At 48.6% G+C, this 15502-nt stretch overlaps 1 protein-coding gene across 6 annotated transcripts in view; it reads left to right on the plus strand.

The window, feature by feature from the left end:
* Positions 1 to 15502, plus strand: part of KATNIP (katanin interacting protein) — a 165253-nt gene that overhangs the window by 9280 nt on the left and 140471 nt on the right. For all 6 annotated transcript variants that reach the window (XR_009247561.1, XR_009247564.1, XR_009247565.1 and 3 more), the window contains one exon: positions 8616 to 8671. The gene's annotated coding sequence lies outside the window, so the exon portion shown is untranslated. Of the gene's footprint in view, positions 1 to 8615; positions 8672 to 15502 lie in introns of those variants that run through there.

Consider the following 15502-nt stretch of genomic DNA (forward strand, 5'->3'; position numbering starts at 1 on the left):
CCCAGGGCCAGCACAGGTATAGCAGGCTAGCCTCCGCCTGCAGTGTCGGCATCCCATATGGGCACTGATTCGTACTTCAGCTGTTGCACTTCCCATCCAGCTCTCTGCTTGTGGGCTGGGAACACGGCAGTGGATGAGTCAAGTCCTTGAGACCCTGCACCCATGTGGGAGACCCAGAGGAAGTTCCGGCTCCTGGCTTCAGATTTGCCCAGCTGTGGCCATTGAGGCTATTTGGGGAGTAAAACACTAGATGGAAGATCTCTCTCTCTGTTTCTCCTTCTTTGTGTAAATCTGTCTTTCGACTAAAAATAAATAAATCTTTACAAAGATTTAGCCAGCCCCTGTTATTCATGAGGGGAATGTGCTGAGTGTTTATTCTTCCCCTTACCGCAGCCCAAGAATGGCCAAGTCCATGATATAAAATGATGCAGCATTTGCATACAAGCCATGCATATTCTTCCATGCACATTAAATCACCTGTGAGTGACTTCCAATACCTCATATATTATAAATGCTTTATAGATTGTTTTTATGCCTTAATGTTTAGAGAATAATGACCACAATAAAAAGCCTACAGTAAAGATGCAGTGCTTTTTATCTGTATGTTTTAAATTTTATTTTCATTTTATTTAAAAGGCAGAGCAACAGACAGATATAGATAGTTCACCCACTGGTTCACTTGCCCAAATACCCACGACAGCCAGGGGCCCAGAACTCCATCTGGGTCTGCCCCATGGGGGGCAGGGACCCAAGGCTTTGAGCCATGCTCTGTGGCTCTTCAAGGTGTACATTAACAAGAAACTGAAATCAACAGCTAGAGCCTGGACAGAAACCCAGATGACCCAGTGTGGGATGTGAGTGTCTTAACCTTGATGCTGAACATCAGCCCCTGTCAGTATTTTTAGCCCGAGGTTCATTAAAGCTGTGGATGCGGCACCTAGGAGCCCCAGGACAGATTGTCATGGTTTTGATAAGTAGGAGATTTTCCAGTCTTTTCTGTCTTGTTAGTTGCCTAGTAGGTTGGAAACCAGGATCCTGTTCTGTTTATTGAGCTTTTTCTTTTCAATCACTAGTCCACATTAAAAATGAGAAGCTCAGGCCAGTGTTGTGATAGCAGTGCGTCAAGCTGCCACCTGTGACAACAGCATATGCATTCAAATACCAGCTGCTCCACTTTTGATCCAGCTCCCTGCTAATGTACTTGGGAAAGCAGCAGATGATCCAAGAGACTGAGTTCCTGCCAGCACATGCATAGGAGATCCAGATGGAATTCTAGGCTCCAGTTCAGCCTGACTAGGCCCAGGCCATTGCAGCCATTTGGGTAGTGAACCAGCTATTGGAAGATCCTTCTCTCTGTGTGTATGTGTTGCTTTCTCTGTCACTCTATCTTTCAAATTTTTGTTTTTATTGGAAAGGCAGACCAGATTTACGGAGAGAAGGAGATACAGAGAGAAAGAGCTTTCGTCCACTGGTTCACTCCCCAAGCGGCTACAATGGCCAAAGCTGAGCTGATCCGAAGCCAGGAGCCAGGAGCTTCTTCTGGGTCTCCCACATGGGTGCAGGGTCCCAAGGCTTCGAGCCATCCTTGCTTTCCCAGGCTATAGGCAGTGAGCTTGAATGAACGTGGAACAGCCGGGACATGAACCAGCACCCATATGAGATCTCGGTGCTTGCAAATTGAGGATTTAGCCACTGAGCCATAGCATCGGGCCCAAATAACCAAAGAAATCTTTACATAAATAAATAAAACAAGACACTTTCTCGTAGACTGGACTCAACAATTTCTTTAGAAAAATTGAATTGTGTAAACCTAGGTCCCTTTTTTCTATGGAAACTGGCAGCTGGAAGCAAACAGGGATTGCCTGGTTATCCTGGGCCACTGTATCTTCTTTGGGCTGCCCTGTCCCCACCCTGTCACCTTCTTCTACCAATTCTATAGGATTCTTCCACCCGGGAGTCTAAGGGAGTGTCAGAATCCCAGGTTCTCGAAGCATGCAAGAGGCAGGAGTTGGGGTGAGGACATATGGGATTGTGGGTAGCGACCGCGGTGCTCTGGCCATGCTGCTGTTCCTGGTCTTCAAGGAAAGTGTGCAGACAGGAAGCAGGGATGGAGTGTATGTCCCCAGCACAGGATTTGCCCACATATTTCTGGGGCCTTGGGCTGTGACCTTGAGCCAAGTTGCACTGCCTGCCTGAGCCATGTGTCCTTACTATTGCCAGAAGCAGCCAAGAAGCCCATGGACTGTGACCTGGCAAAGAGCCTGGCCGTGGTGGGTGCCTGGCCCTCATTCAGGAAACCACAATTTCCTGGCAGCCATTCTGAGCAAATGTTGTCCCCCCCCCCACGCCCCTTTGTCTTTGATCCATTGCGTTTTTTTCTTTTCTCATCATTTCCAGCTGTTTCATAAGCACTTGACCCTCAAATAAGCAAGCAGGTCACCAATAGCCTGTTGGCTTAGCGAAGAAACTGTTGTTTCAATTTCCAGGAATGGTATTTTGCCATCATTTTGTCTTTATCTCTCCCACATTACAGATTGATCTTCTGAAAGAAGGCAATTTGTCCTCCAAAAAATAAGGTTTTCCCTTTCCTGCAAACTTCAGGGTCCTGGGGTTCATGGAGGCAACTCCATCTCCTTGTACCAGGCCGTACACCTGCTCTGGGCTCTGCAGCATTTCCTAGTATGTCATTTTTTTTGAAGGCTGCATTAGCAAGTTGGTCATCACCATAACAGAACACCTGGGGCATCGTAACTTTCTAAAGAGAGATTTAGAGTTAGGTCACGATTTTGGTGCTTGGAAATGTAACCAGCATGCTGTGAGAGCCAGCTCCCCATTCCTCTTAACGTTGGGCTGCATCACTCCTGGCAGAGTTTAGAGATGTGTGGAAGAATGATGTGGTAAGGGGGGAAGGAGGGCACACTGTGGGGCCAGGCTCAGGTATGCACACAACACACACACACACACACACACACACACACACACACACACACACACACACACACAGCCTCCTCCAACTTGCTCTAAGGGTTTCTGAGGAGACCCCACTTCCCAAAGTTCTGCAACATCTTCCAACACGGCCGCCCTGGGAACCAAGGTTCCCACACAGGCATTTGAGGAGGGAGGGGATGCTCAAAGCATCCCCAAGCCATCTATCAGTCTGAGGAAATTTAATCTTTGAGTCTGTTGACTAGGAGATAGATGCAAATAAATCACTCCAAAATTTGGATAATAATGTGCATAAAGTCTACATGGAGAAGCCGCTCACACGTGACCTCAGGGTGATTGTATAACAAACAGAATCAGTATAACTATGCTTACCTCCTGTCTTTCTTAGGGAGGAGATCACGTGCTGCGTGCCCTCTCTATACCAGCCTCCTTCTGTTGATTTAAATAAAATTTGGCCATCTCTTGAGGACTTATAAGGAGCTTGCTGGTCTCCTATACTGTTGTGTGGATTCACCATATTTATTAAGTAGTCTCCTACTGATGGATTTATGATTGTTTCTGTCTTTGCCCTTGTGATGCACTGAACACCTTGTGCATATGCTTGTTTGCTGTGCCTGGAGGTGTCTCTTCACAGCAGAGTCCTAGCAGCAATTTAGCTGGCTCAAAAGGAAAACACTTTTGTGTGTTCAACAGTGTTGCCAAGTTACCCTCCGAGAGGGTGGCGCCATTTTTGAGCTTCATCAGATCCTGCCAGGATGATGTTGGTAAATGTCTGGATTTTTGCCAGTCCGTGTAAGGTGAGAGAAAGCAGACCGCCTCCCACCACCACCCCAGTGGGATGTGTGTGGTGTCAATTAAATTTCATAAACATCAAATGAGTGCAGCATGAGGCTTCATATTTAGTCAAGGAAAAGACTAAATCATCCCGCAATTAGTAGGCCAGTGGCAGCACGTCACCACACTAGACTGAAACATTTTCTTTATTTGAAACTCCTTTGTGCTGTGCGAGCTTACTGTCCAGGCTTGCTTTCCCGATAGGACTTCCATGGAGCCACCTTCGTTCTCCCAAGACTCACCTTTCTCAGCCCACCTGAGCGTTTTCCCTGACTAGATGGAAGCAGGTTCTAATTAGCAGGTGTCTAATGTGAGGGCCACCTCCCAACTCTCTGCATCTCAGGCACCTTGACGTCTTCTCACGCTTCTCACTTCACCATCTGGCTAGATGGAAGCCCCACCTTCACTGGGGAATCATTTTCCACTTATTAATTGCTCCGGGAGCCCACGGCACATTCCAAAGCTGCAGCGCACAGACAGGAGTTCCCCAATACAGATTCCCTCCCCGGCACATGCTTGCACTGTTTGTTCTTCTGTGGTCTACCAGAAGCAGGCTGAGGGACAGTTAGTCTGGTGGATAGCAGCACCCGCTGCCTGGAGCGGAGTTGCCCAGATCCTAATCAGAGCTCCTCCGCTCTCTAGCTGTGCAACACTGGGCAAGTTTCCCAAGCTCTTTGGATCTCACCACCTGCATCTGACAAATACAATCCTATGAGTGCCTGTTTCTTAAGAAAACTGTGGGGAGTCAGTGAGTGAATGTGTTGCTCAGGCTGGAGCTCAGTACCTGGCACATTGTCAGGCCTGGCTAAAGGTGCGCTCCCATGGTGATGGCAATGATGATGATGATGGTGATGATGATATAATGATGGTAATGATGACAGTTAGGCACACGCTGAGCCCTGACACTTAGCAATCTGCATTTCTGTGACCTTCAACAACTGGTTCAATCACATGTTCTGGGTTTGGTTTTCACTTCCTCACTGAGTCAGCCAACCACAACCTGTGGGCCAGAACTGGCTTGGCTTGCTACCTGAGTTTTCATAAAGTCTTCTTATTGGGACATAGCCACACCCATTTATTTATATGTTGTCTGTGGCCGCTTTTGTGCCACAGCATTGCATCAGAGACCTTTATTACCTAAAGGACCTCACAGTCAAAAGTATTTTCTAGGTGATCCTTACAGAAGTCGGCTAGACCCTGGTCTAAAGGAGTGGTAATGAGGGCACAGGAGATGATGATTGTGGCATAGCAGGTGTTGGGTGTGCTGGAGCTGTGTTCACCAGGGGTGCTGGAGCTTCTGTGAACTTGGTCCCTGTCTCCTGCCCCCACCCACATCACTCTCCTCCTACCTCAAGAGGAAAAACAGCAGTACTTAGAATATGAATGGTTTGATTAAGAATACCATGAAATTATATCTTGCATAGGTTTTTTTTTTATCATGTGCTATGTATTTGCATACATGCCAAATTTTACCTATGTGCAAGGAATAGGAAAAGCCATATCCTGAAGGCTGTGCTTTACAGGAGGGCGGTGCTCTTTTCCAAAGGCAGTTTCAAGGCTGATTTTCCCCTGGCCTGCTGACTTCTGAAAGGAACATCTGAGGCAGCTGGGCTCCCCCCCCAAGGCCAGCAACGCCTCTTATTTGCATCCAGAGCAACGTTAAGCTGGAGCGTCCCAGCCTTCTAACCACCACACATAAATCCTAAGAGCAGATAAAACCCTTCTAACACCATAAGTGGTGGAACAGGATTATATTTACTGGAATGTGCAATGCATCCGCGTTGTTTTCTTTTTTTTCTTTTTCCTTTTTTTTTTTTCCTTCTTCCTTCTCTGCAGGCACACATCTATTCCTGGAAGTGTGGTGTGCACATATCATTTACATGCAGCCTAATTTATTGCTTCCCAGCTAACGCAGGCAGGTCACCTTGCAAAATGCAGAACACCCCTTCATGCTGCAAGAGGCATGGATTGATATTAATGTCAACCTTCCTCCACTTCCCTCCCTGAGTTGTTGTGAGAATAAATGAGATAGAGACAGGAAGATACTCAGAGAAGTTAAGTGCCCTAGACAGCCACCATGTTACCTGGAAACAGCCCTTGGGTTTGAGCTGTCTGGAGGAAGAGGGGGCTCAGGAGTGCAGAGACTGGGCCAACCTGTCTTCAAGGGTGGTTAGATAACAAATGCTTACAATTAGAGCGAATTATCTGCAGTGGAAAGTACGCGAATTATTTTCCAATTTCGTGAATAAAGAAGCTTCTAATTAACTCCAGTGGAGAGATTCGCGTTCAAATTTCAGTAGTTAAGCTCTGTGTTCTTTGTAGTAATATTTTGTTTTTATGGACCACCTTGTTTTTTTCTCCCCACCTTTATTTATTGGTGTAATAGAATTTTAGAGTCGAAAAGCGAACCCAGAGTTGATCCAGGCTAGCTCTCACTAAAAAAAAAAAAAAAAAAAAAAAAGGAGCCGACCCCTATCCTACATAATTCTGTGGCTTCTCCGAGGTTGCACAACAAGTAAGTGGCCTCCAGGACTGGATCCCCGGGACTTGGTGCTACCAGACTTAGAACTCGGCCCTGTCCTCCCCGCTCACTGCCCTTCCTCTGGACCCTCACTTTGGCCTCCCTGCACTGCTGGGATTCTCTGGGCTCTCAGCCACTCCGGCTTGCAGACTGCTGTGTCCCTCCCAACTCCTGGCTCTGCATCGTAGGACCTGGCCACCTGGGATAGAGGGCATCATTTCCAGCCAGCTGGAAAGGGCCCACTCAGAATTCCTTGGGCTGATTACCAGAACAGCTGCGGCCAAGGGCTTCTGGAAGCTGGTCAAGCAGCAGGCGCCAGGAGGTCATGAACAAATCTAAACACCGGATCTTCTGGGCCCTAATATCTGGTCCTTTTTTTTTTTTTAGGGGGTGTGTGTGTGTGCACGCTTACTTGATAGACTGTGTTCTAGCGTTTTCAGTGAAATAGAACAGAGGATACAGAGAGCTTCCATATACTCTGTTCCCACATACAAACTCTACCAGCACGGCGGCACACCCTCCTGGCTTTCAATCATCCCTAAATCCCAGACTGTTTGTCTTAAGACAAAAGCACAGAGGGAAAATAGCTGTCCGTGGGTACTGTGGCACACCACGGCAGGTGTGTCCTCCATTCCAGGTCGGTCTGCTCTGTGCTGGCATCCCAGCCTTCGTCTTCCCTGAGGCAGCAGGCCAGTGGCTCCTTACAGCACACAGTTCTCATCCACACAGGAAGAGCCTGCCCTGCCTCTCTCCCCACACTCATCTCTCAGAACCAGTTCTGAATTCAGCTGTAGTCGGGTCAGAACTCCATGCCTGGTTGGAGGTTTGATCCATAAGGATGGCTTCCCCGGGAGGCACCATCTTAAGTCCGGGAAAGAGAGGATGAGGAAAGAGGTTTGTTTAGTGTCAGCAAGAGCTGAGATACCCCAACAGGTGTCTACCATGCCATGATACTGTCTGTTTCACTGTCTCTAAATTCTCCAGCTGTGTCCTTTCTGAATCTTCTGGTTTTTTTTTTTCCTCCCTCAAGGTTTATTTATTTTTATTGGAAAGGCAGAGTTACAGAAAGGAGAAGCAGAGAGAAAGATCTTCCAACCCCTGGTCTGCTCCCCAAATGACTGCTATGGCTAGAGCTGAACAGATCAGGAGCCAGGAGCTTCTTCAGGGTCTCCCACACTGATGCAGGGTCCCAAGGCATTGGGCCATCCTCTGCTGCTTTCCCAGACCATAAGCAGGGGACTGGATGAGAAGTGGAACAGCTGAGACATGAACTGGTGCCCACATGGGATGCCAGCATTTGCAGGTGGAAGATTAGACACTTGAGCCACTACACCAGCCCCTTCTGAGTCCTGTTTTAATTTGGCCATTTGCAGAGGCTCCTCCTTGGATCTCTTGCAAGAAATCTCAAAGCTTGAGCTTCGTCACAAGCTGTGACTCTCATTGATGTGTGGCCCCTCACAAGCAAGCATACCAAGGGCCGCTGTGTACCTCTGAGTCTTGGTCCCTGCCCCTTGCTGGTACCTGGCCTTTCGGCCCTTGCCTTCTGAGTGCTCTTACTGAGTTATGGAGTGTGGCCATTTTGGGAGACACACTGGTGATAGGCCATGGCTTTTGTTTTGCATTTTACCAGCAAGGCCATCCATTCATTTTCCATCCAGAAATCCTGTTTCTAATGGACCCTTCCATAAAACTTCCAGTGTAAACTGCATTGGAAGCAGCCTATTGAAACAGGATGGTGGTTCTCTGTTGAACTGATGCTTGCTACCTTCAAATGTTAGGCTTTTGAGTTCTCCAAGAAAGGCAACAATTCTCTCCAAAATTGCCCATTTCACAGACTGCAGGTGATTACCGCTAATTCACACCCGCACCAATGGCTGCAATGGGGAGTTGAGGGGCTTTGGTGCAGTGCCTTGGTACGCACTCATCAAAGGTTATGTGTATGCACACAGTGGAAGGCATTTTTGTGGAAGGCGTTTTATGTAATTCCAAACAATTTAATACAAATGTAATTCAACTGGGAAAACTGCAGTCCGTAGGCCCTCTCTGAGTGCAGATAATGTTGCAGATTAAAGGGCTGGAGGTTGGTTCATTATAGTCAAATAACATGAGTGTGTGAATTACCATTTTCCTTGCCGATGGTCTATTTCCAGAGTATGCCATTTTTCCATTATAATAATAGGCTGCATTTTCTTAAAATCATTTGATTATGATTGGTCTCGTCTATTCAGTTTGCAAATAAAAAGCCTTTGTGATCATAAAACTAACTGTTAGTCACACAGTCTTCATCTCTGCTTCTGCCTTTGAACCGCTACAGGTCAGAGCCTGCGAAAGGCCGAGAGAAGCCAGTCCTGCCCCCGGGAGAAAAAGGAGGTAATGGAGCCCCTGGTGAAGGGCTGGTGGGTGGGATGCACCCTGTTTGAAAGCACCCCAGGGAACAGGGTGGTGAACAGATATTCCTGGATCTCCTGCTCAGTTTGTGTCTGAGATCCAAGCTGGAATCCCAGTTCCAATGGTAGCAGACAACCAAACTTATCAATGCATTGTTGCTTGTATCCACGCTCTTTGGCTGAGTGTATGTTAGCTTTGTCTGTGTAAGAAAGCACCCCAAATTTTAGTGCCTTCAACCAACCACCATGGAACCTGGCTTCCAATTCTGTGTGTCAGCAATTTGGGTTCGCCTGGCTGATCAGGCCCTGCGGAACTCAGCGGGGGCTCGCTCAGGCACCTGCACTTGAACGACAGTGCCAGCTAGGGGGCGTGTGTGCTCGTCCTTGTGTCCTCTCATCCTGCAGCAAGCTAGCCAGCTTCGTCCACCTGGCATTGCTTCGGGGTATATGAGGGTAGTGGCCACGGGACCTGAGTCCCAGGCCACAACTGGTGCAATGTCCCCTCACCACTTTGGCAATCTTCAAGTCACAGGAGCAGTCCTCATGCAAGGATTGGTGAAAGAGGCCTTACCTATTCATGGGAAGGGTAACAGAATATTGTGGCCATTCTTAAAACGTCCCCACGCTTGAGTGTACCTGCCCTGAGCCCAGCATCTGGGGACCAGAGGTAAGGAATCGAGTTAGAAGACAGGTACAACAGGATGCTCTCAACAAGAGATGCACCATCCCAGAAAGAACCAGAAAGAGGGATTTCCATGCTGCTGAGTTACAGAAGCAATGATAGGTGAGCCACTTCTGGAAGGATGAGTGTGGAGTCTCCCAGCCTGAGGAAGCAGCATGGTCAAAGCCAGAGATCACTCTGAGAGCTCCATCTCAGAGCAGGGGTCCACAGGTTGTTGTTGGGCCCCTTCATCAAGTCCCATGCCATTGGGAATTAAACTTGAGTCTCGGTGGCTCGTTGCAAATGCCCACCAGGCCTGGAAATTCATTAACATACGCTGATGCAGTGATTGTCCAGTGACCACATACCAGTGAGGAAAAGGCATTGTTCAGGCAAAATGGCAACAAGGCTTGGTCTTTGCCTTTCTCTCTCTTGGCTCCATGTTCCGCCACTTTGGCTCACAGCCAGTTTTGCAAAGGGACCGTGGAGTTGAACTGCAAAGAGCTTCGTGCACTTGGATGTGACTTCCACGCTAGCCAGAATAGCCAGTGGGGGTTCTTGTCTCATTTCAGTCAACCCTGCTGGGATGACAACTTCAGAGCTTTGTTGCTGCTGCCAAGCTTTAAATGTGGGCCCCAGTGGACTGACTGAAGGCTGACTTAGCCCAGTCCCTCCTGGGAGGGTCTGTCTTTCTGGAGGCAGGAGCAGGTACCTGTCTTCCTGCGAAATCCTTCTAGGGACCCTAAGGCAGAGGACCTAGCACAGGCGGGAACCCAGGTCTGAAGGCCTCCCTTGGCTGCTGGCCAAAGGCACAGACCCAGGCCCCACACCAGAGGGAGTTGTCCAGGAGCCCCGTAGGCCTTGGCTCTCAGAACAGCAACATCTTGTTAACTTGCTTATCAAGAAATTCACTGCAAAACCACAAAGCAGGGCAGCAGGTAATTAGTCAAGATTTTCTCTCTCTCTCTCTCAACAAAAGACCAAAGCCAATAGTAAGCTGCCAGTGCTGTCATCTGAGAGACCCTAGCAGGCCTTTCCCGGCCATTCCTCTCCTCATCTGTGACATTTGGACTTTGTGGCACGCCATACCTTCTGCAGGACGCAGGGTAGAGATCAAGAGGTGTCACGTGACAGGCAAGGATGCGGCAGCCTGTCACAGAGCAGGCTGGATCTGACAGTGGGGATCACACCTCCTGGTTCTGTTTGATGGTGAAGTTGTGTGGGCTGGGCTGCCCCCTCCCCAGCGCTGTATATTCTATGTTGGGCTGGGATTGGGTGCTTCTCTACAGGACTGCAACTGACCCACTGTGAAGTCTGGTCTAAAGACCTCGTCAGGGGCCCCAGCACTATAGCATGGTGGGTTAAGCCACCACTTGGGACAATAGCATCTCATATTGCAGTGTCAGTTTGAATTCTGGCTTTCCCATTTCTGCTCCAGCTCCCTGCTCATAAACTTGAGCAAGTGGCAGAGGATGACCCAAGTACTTGGGCCCCTGGCACCCCCATGGGAGGCATAAATGGGGTTCTAAACTCCTGACCTCAACCTTGCTCAAGCCTGGTCGTTGCAGTCATCTGGGGAGTGAACCAGCAGACGGAAAGATCTTTTCCTCAATCCGTCTCATCCTCACTCTCTATCACTCTTCCTTTCAGATGAGTAAAATTCATATATTTAAAAAATTTATTTATTCATTTGAAAGGCAGAGTGACAGAGAGGGAAAAAAAAAGATATCTTCCATTCCTAAATAGCTGTGATGGTTAGGACTGGGCAAAGCCAGGAACCAGAAGTTTCTTCTGGGTCTCCCATGCAGGTGGCAGGAGTCTGAGTGCTCGGGCCATCCTCCACTGTTTTCTCGCAGGGAGTTGGATCAGAGGCAGAGCAACCAGGATTAACACTGGTGACAATATGGGACGTTGGCATTACAGGCTGTAACTTAACTTGCTGCCCCCACAACACTGGTCCCAAAAAGGAGAAAGAGGGCCCAGTGCAATAGCCTAGCAGCTTAAGTCCTCGCCTTGAACGTGCCAGGATCCCATAATGGGTGTCAGTTCTAATCCCAGCAGCCCTACTTCCCATCCAGCTCCCTGCTTACAGCCTGGGAGGGCAGTTGAGGATGACCCAAGGCCTTAGGACCCTACACCTGCATGGGAGACCAGGATGAAGCTCCAGGCTCCTGGCTTAGGATTGCCTCACTCCAGCCGTTGTGGCCACTTGGGGAGTGAATCAGTGGATGGAAGATCTTCCTCTCTGTCTCTCCTCCTCTTTGTATATCTGCCTTTCCAATAAAAATAAATAAATCTTTTTTTTTTTAATTAAAAATAAATAAAGGAGAAAGAGAAAAAAAGAGGCAAGACAAGAAAAAAGGTCAAATTCAACCCATGTATTTATGTCTGACCACACCTTAAACAATTTTTTTTAAAAAGACATTTATGGCTAAGTATTGGGAGATGTACGTAAAACTTCATACTTCTGGCCTCTTTGGAAAAGTGGGGATTGCCAGACGGACTCATTATTCCTATGTGGCCACAGTGGACAACGGCTGTTGCTAGTAAGACTGCCCTGTTTCAACTTTCCAAGTTTACTTGGTTTGAAAGGCAGAGAGACAGAGATTTTCCACCTGATGATTACTCTGTAATACCTGCTATGGCAAGACCGAACTATTCCCGGGGCCTGAAGCTCAGTCTGGGTCTTCCACGTGGGTAGCAGGGTCCCACGTACTTCATTCATCAGCTACTGCCTTCCAGGATACATATGAACAGGAAAATAGATGGAAAGTAGAGCTAGGACTTGAACTAGGCACTGTGATATGAGACATTGGCATCCTGCGTGGTATCTTAACTGTCCCAGACACCTGCCGCTGTCTGCGCCTTTGAATGGGGCAAATTGCCTTCTCTGCCCTTTGGCACATGCCCGCTTGATAGGAAACATATATATAGCAAAGAGCCCCAGACTGAGGTCACAACCTCACATTGGAATTCCACTTTGGCCTTGCCCGAGAGCTTCTAGCTGTCCCAGTGGCCAGACTCTTTCCAAGGGAGAGAGTCTCCAGGGATGTGACTCAGACATCAGGGTGCTTTAATCCTCCCGCCACCCCAGGGGGACTGATGTGCGTATGCAGCCAGTGCTTCCTTCCTACTTAGTAGCCCTGGCCCCTGGGCAGGTGCTCCCCGGGTACCGGACATGCCTTGTCTGGCCCATTGGAGTCCATTCCCTCTCCTGCTCACAGATACCAGGATGCACAAACCAAAGAAAAGGGTGAGAGAGAGCCGCTGAAAGAGCCCCGGAGCTGTCAGAGGAGAGAGGGAAGACTTCCTGGAGGCAGAGTAGGGATTACGGTCCTTGCAGGAAAGTGCAGCCTTCACAGTTGGCTTGGAGTCCGCAGATCCCTTCAGCTCGGCTGGTTAAAATATCCTCGCCTCATCCCTAGCAAGTATTCATGGTTCCTGCCTGTGGAGATTATAAAGTGTTTATGGCCCTTGGTCATGAATTATTAATGATTTTGAAATTGTGGTCACTGTAGTTTACTCAAAAGTCATTAGGAAGTAAATTTATCATACAGTGTTTTTAAAGAGAGAGAGAGAGAAAATAGGAAATCATTGAGGAGGAAGAATCATGTTCATTGTGTAGCTCAAGCCTCCAGGGTACATACTGGTCCCCAGGCCACAGTGGCTCTTCTGGGCAGGCTGCTGTGGCCTACACAGTCACATGGTTCCCTGTGACTGTGAATTCATGCCCAGGTGTGCCTGGAGGACTGCCATGTGACCCTGGACAACTCGCTTTGTATACTGACGCACCCGTGGAGGTCAGCACAAAGATCAAAGGCAGGGGTGCACTCAGGTGCCTTGCACAAGGCTTCCCTGATAAAAAGGTTCTGCAAATGGACTGTGAAAGATGGCAGAGCTGTTAAACACACCCACTTAGAAAAGGCGAAGACTCCCCCTTGCCTGCATGTGCAGCAGTGTACACACACACACCCTGCTTTTAGCACACTTGGGGATCTCAGGGGGATTCCATGGAAGAGTGGGACCAGGATCCCAAATGCCCTCTGGGATGAGGTTGTCTGGACAATCCTCTCTGTCCCCTCCAAATGCCCCCCATGGATGTGCCTCCGCTCTCTGGACCTTGTTGCCTGTCTTGGTTCTTCTCTGAGCTGGGGCTGATTGTTCTCTGGAAGCCCAACTCAGAAGCCAGGGAGTCTGGTCAGGAGGGTTTGGAGCGCGCAAGAACCCAGCCCTGAGTTTTCCTCCAAGAGATGACCACTGTGGTCAGTGCATGTGTCCTTCCAGGCACATTGCACAACTCTCCAACTATGCAGGGCTGGGATTGGGTGCTTCTCTACAGGGCTGCAACTGACCCGCCGTGCCCTCTCCCTCCCCTACTTAATATCATAGAGCAGTAATACACATTGCTTTGTCCCTGGACATGCCTTGGAGAGCATTGCCTAGCGGGGCGCATAGACGAATCTCATACTTTTCATGGCTGCATAGAACTCCACAACTCCATTGTGGATGCATAGGAAACCTTTGGAACCAGACAGATCATATTTTTACATTTGAAAAGCACTCTTGTCCCAGAAGGTCTTGGAGAAGCACCCTATGATCAAATACACTTATAGGGGCTCGTGTTGTGGAACAGCAAGTTAAGCTCTTACCTGAGATGCCCATATCATGTACTGGCGTGCCTGGTTCAAGTCTTGGCTACTCAGGTTTCAATCCAACTTCCTGCTAGCATACCTGGGAGGCAGCAGGTGATGGCTGCAACACCTGGACCACTGTCATCTATGTAGGAGACCCAGATGGAGCTGTGGGCTTGTGGGCTCCTGGCTTCGACCTGGCCCATGCCCAACTGCTGAGGGCATTTGGGGAATGAACCAGCAGATGGAAGAGCTCCTTCTCTTCACTTCTCTCCTTTCCTTTCTCTCTCTCTCTCTCTCTCACTGCCTTTAAAGGAACTAAAAATAAATAAACCAAGGTCCTGGCACAATAGCCTAGTGGCTAAAGTCCTCTTTTTACACACACTGGGATTCCACATGGGCACTGGTTCTAACCCTGGCGGTCCCACTTCCCATTCAGCTCCTGGCTTGTGGCCTGGGAAGGCAGCCGAGGACGGCCCAAAGCCTTGGGACCCTGCACCCACGTGGGAAACCCAGAAGAAACTCCAGGCTCCAGATTGGTTGGCTCAGCTCCAGCTGTTGCAGCCATTTGGGAAGTAAATCAGCGGATGGAAGATCTTTGTCTCTCCTCCTCTGTATATATGACTGTCCAAAAATAAATCTTTAAAAGACAAATAAAAAATAAGCCAAATACACTAAGACATGTACAACAAAATATAAATGTTCACAGCAAATGAGATCGATAAAGGCCATCTAAGGACATTTCATGGCAATTGAGACCAAACTTTGCTACTAAATAAATATACAAACATATTACTGGTTCCTGGTTAATGAAAGTCTAAGCTATCAGTAGTCTGATAGCTGAGAATACTGTAAAAAGTACTCTTGAAGCAAATTCTTTGTGCCAAAGGTTAGGTTCTGAAAAGTGGATTATTTGGATCAAAAGTCATAGGTTGGGGCCCAGCATAGTAGCCTAGTGGCTAAAATCCTCACCCTGCATGTGCCAGGATCCCATGTGGGTGCCTGTTCTAATCCCGGCAGCCCCACTTCCTATCTAGCTCCCTGCTTGTGGCCTGGGAAAGCAGAGCAGAATGGCCCAAAGCCATGGGACCCTGCACCTGCAGACCCGGAAGAAGCTCCTGGCTTCAAATCAGCTGAGCACCGGCCATTTGCAGCCGCTTGGGGACAGAACCAGCAGACAGAAGATCTTCCTCTCTGTTTCTCCTGCTCTCTGTATATCTGACTTTGCAATAAAAGTAAACAAATCTTAAAAAAAAAAGTCATGGGTTGGATTGACAGTACTACTTCCAGTTCATCCCTCATGGTGCGTGAAAGGGCCAGTCTGCAGAGTGTTGGCCAGATTCAAGTTCAGTTTACCGTGGCAGAGAATCCATCTTGGGATCCATTCGGTGGCCATCGCTTGTAGTCCCCCCAGTCCCCTTGTCCCCCAGAGGGTAGGAGGAAAGCTGTCCACTCCGGTGCTCCCAGCACCCATCCGGGGTGATTACAGGGGGCCCCTTTGACTTTTGATCCTGGTGTTAGT

This window comes from Ochotona princeps, chromosome 24 (genome assembly GCF_030435755.1).
Source record: "Ochotona princeps isolate mOchPri1 chromosome 24, mOchPri1.hap1, whole genome shotgun sequence".
NCBI classification, from domain to species: domain Eukaryota; kingdom Metazoa; phylum Chordata; class Mammalia; order Lagomorpha; family Ochotonidae; genus Ochotona; species Ochotona princeps.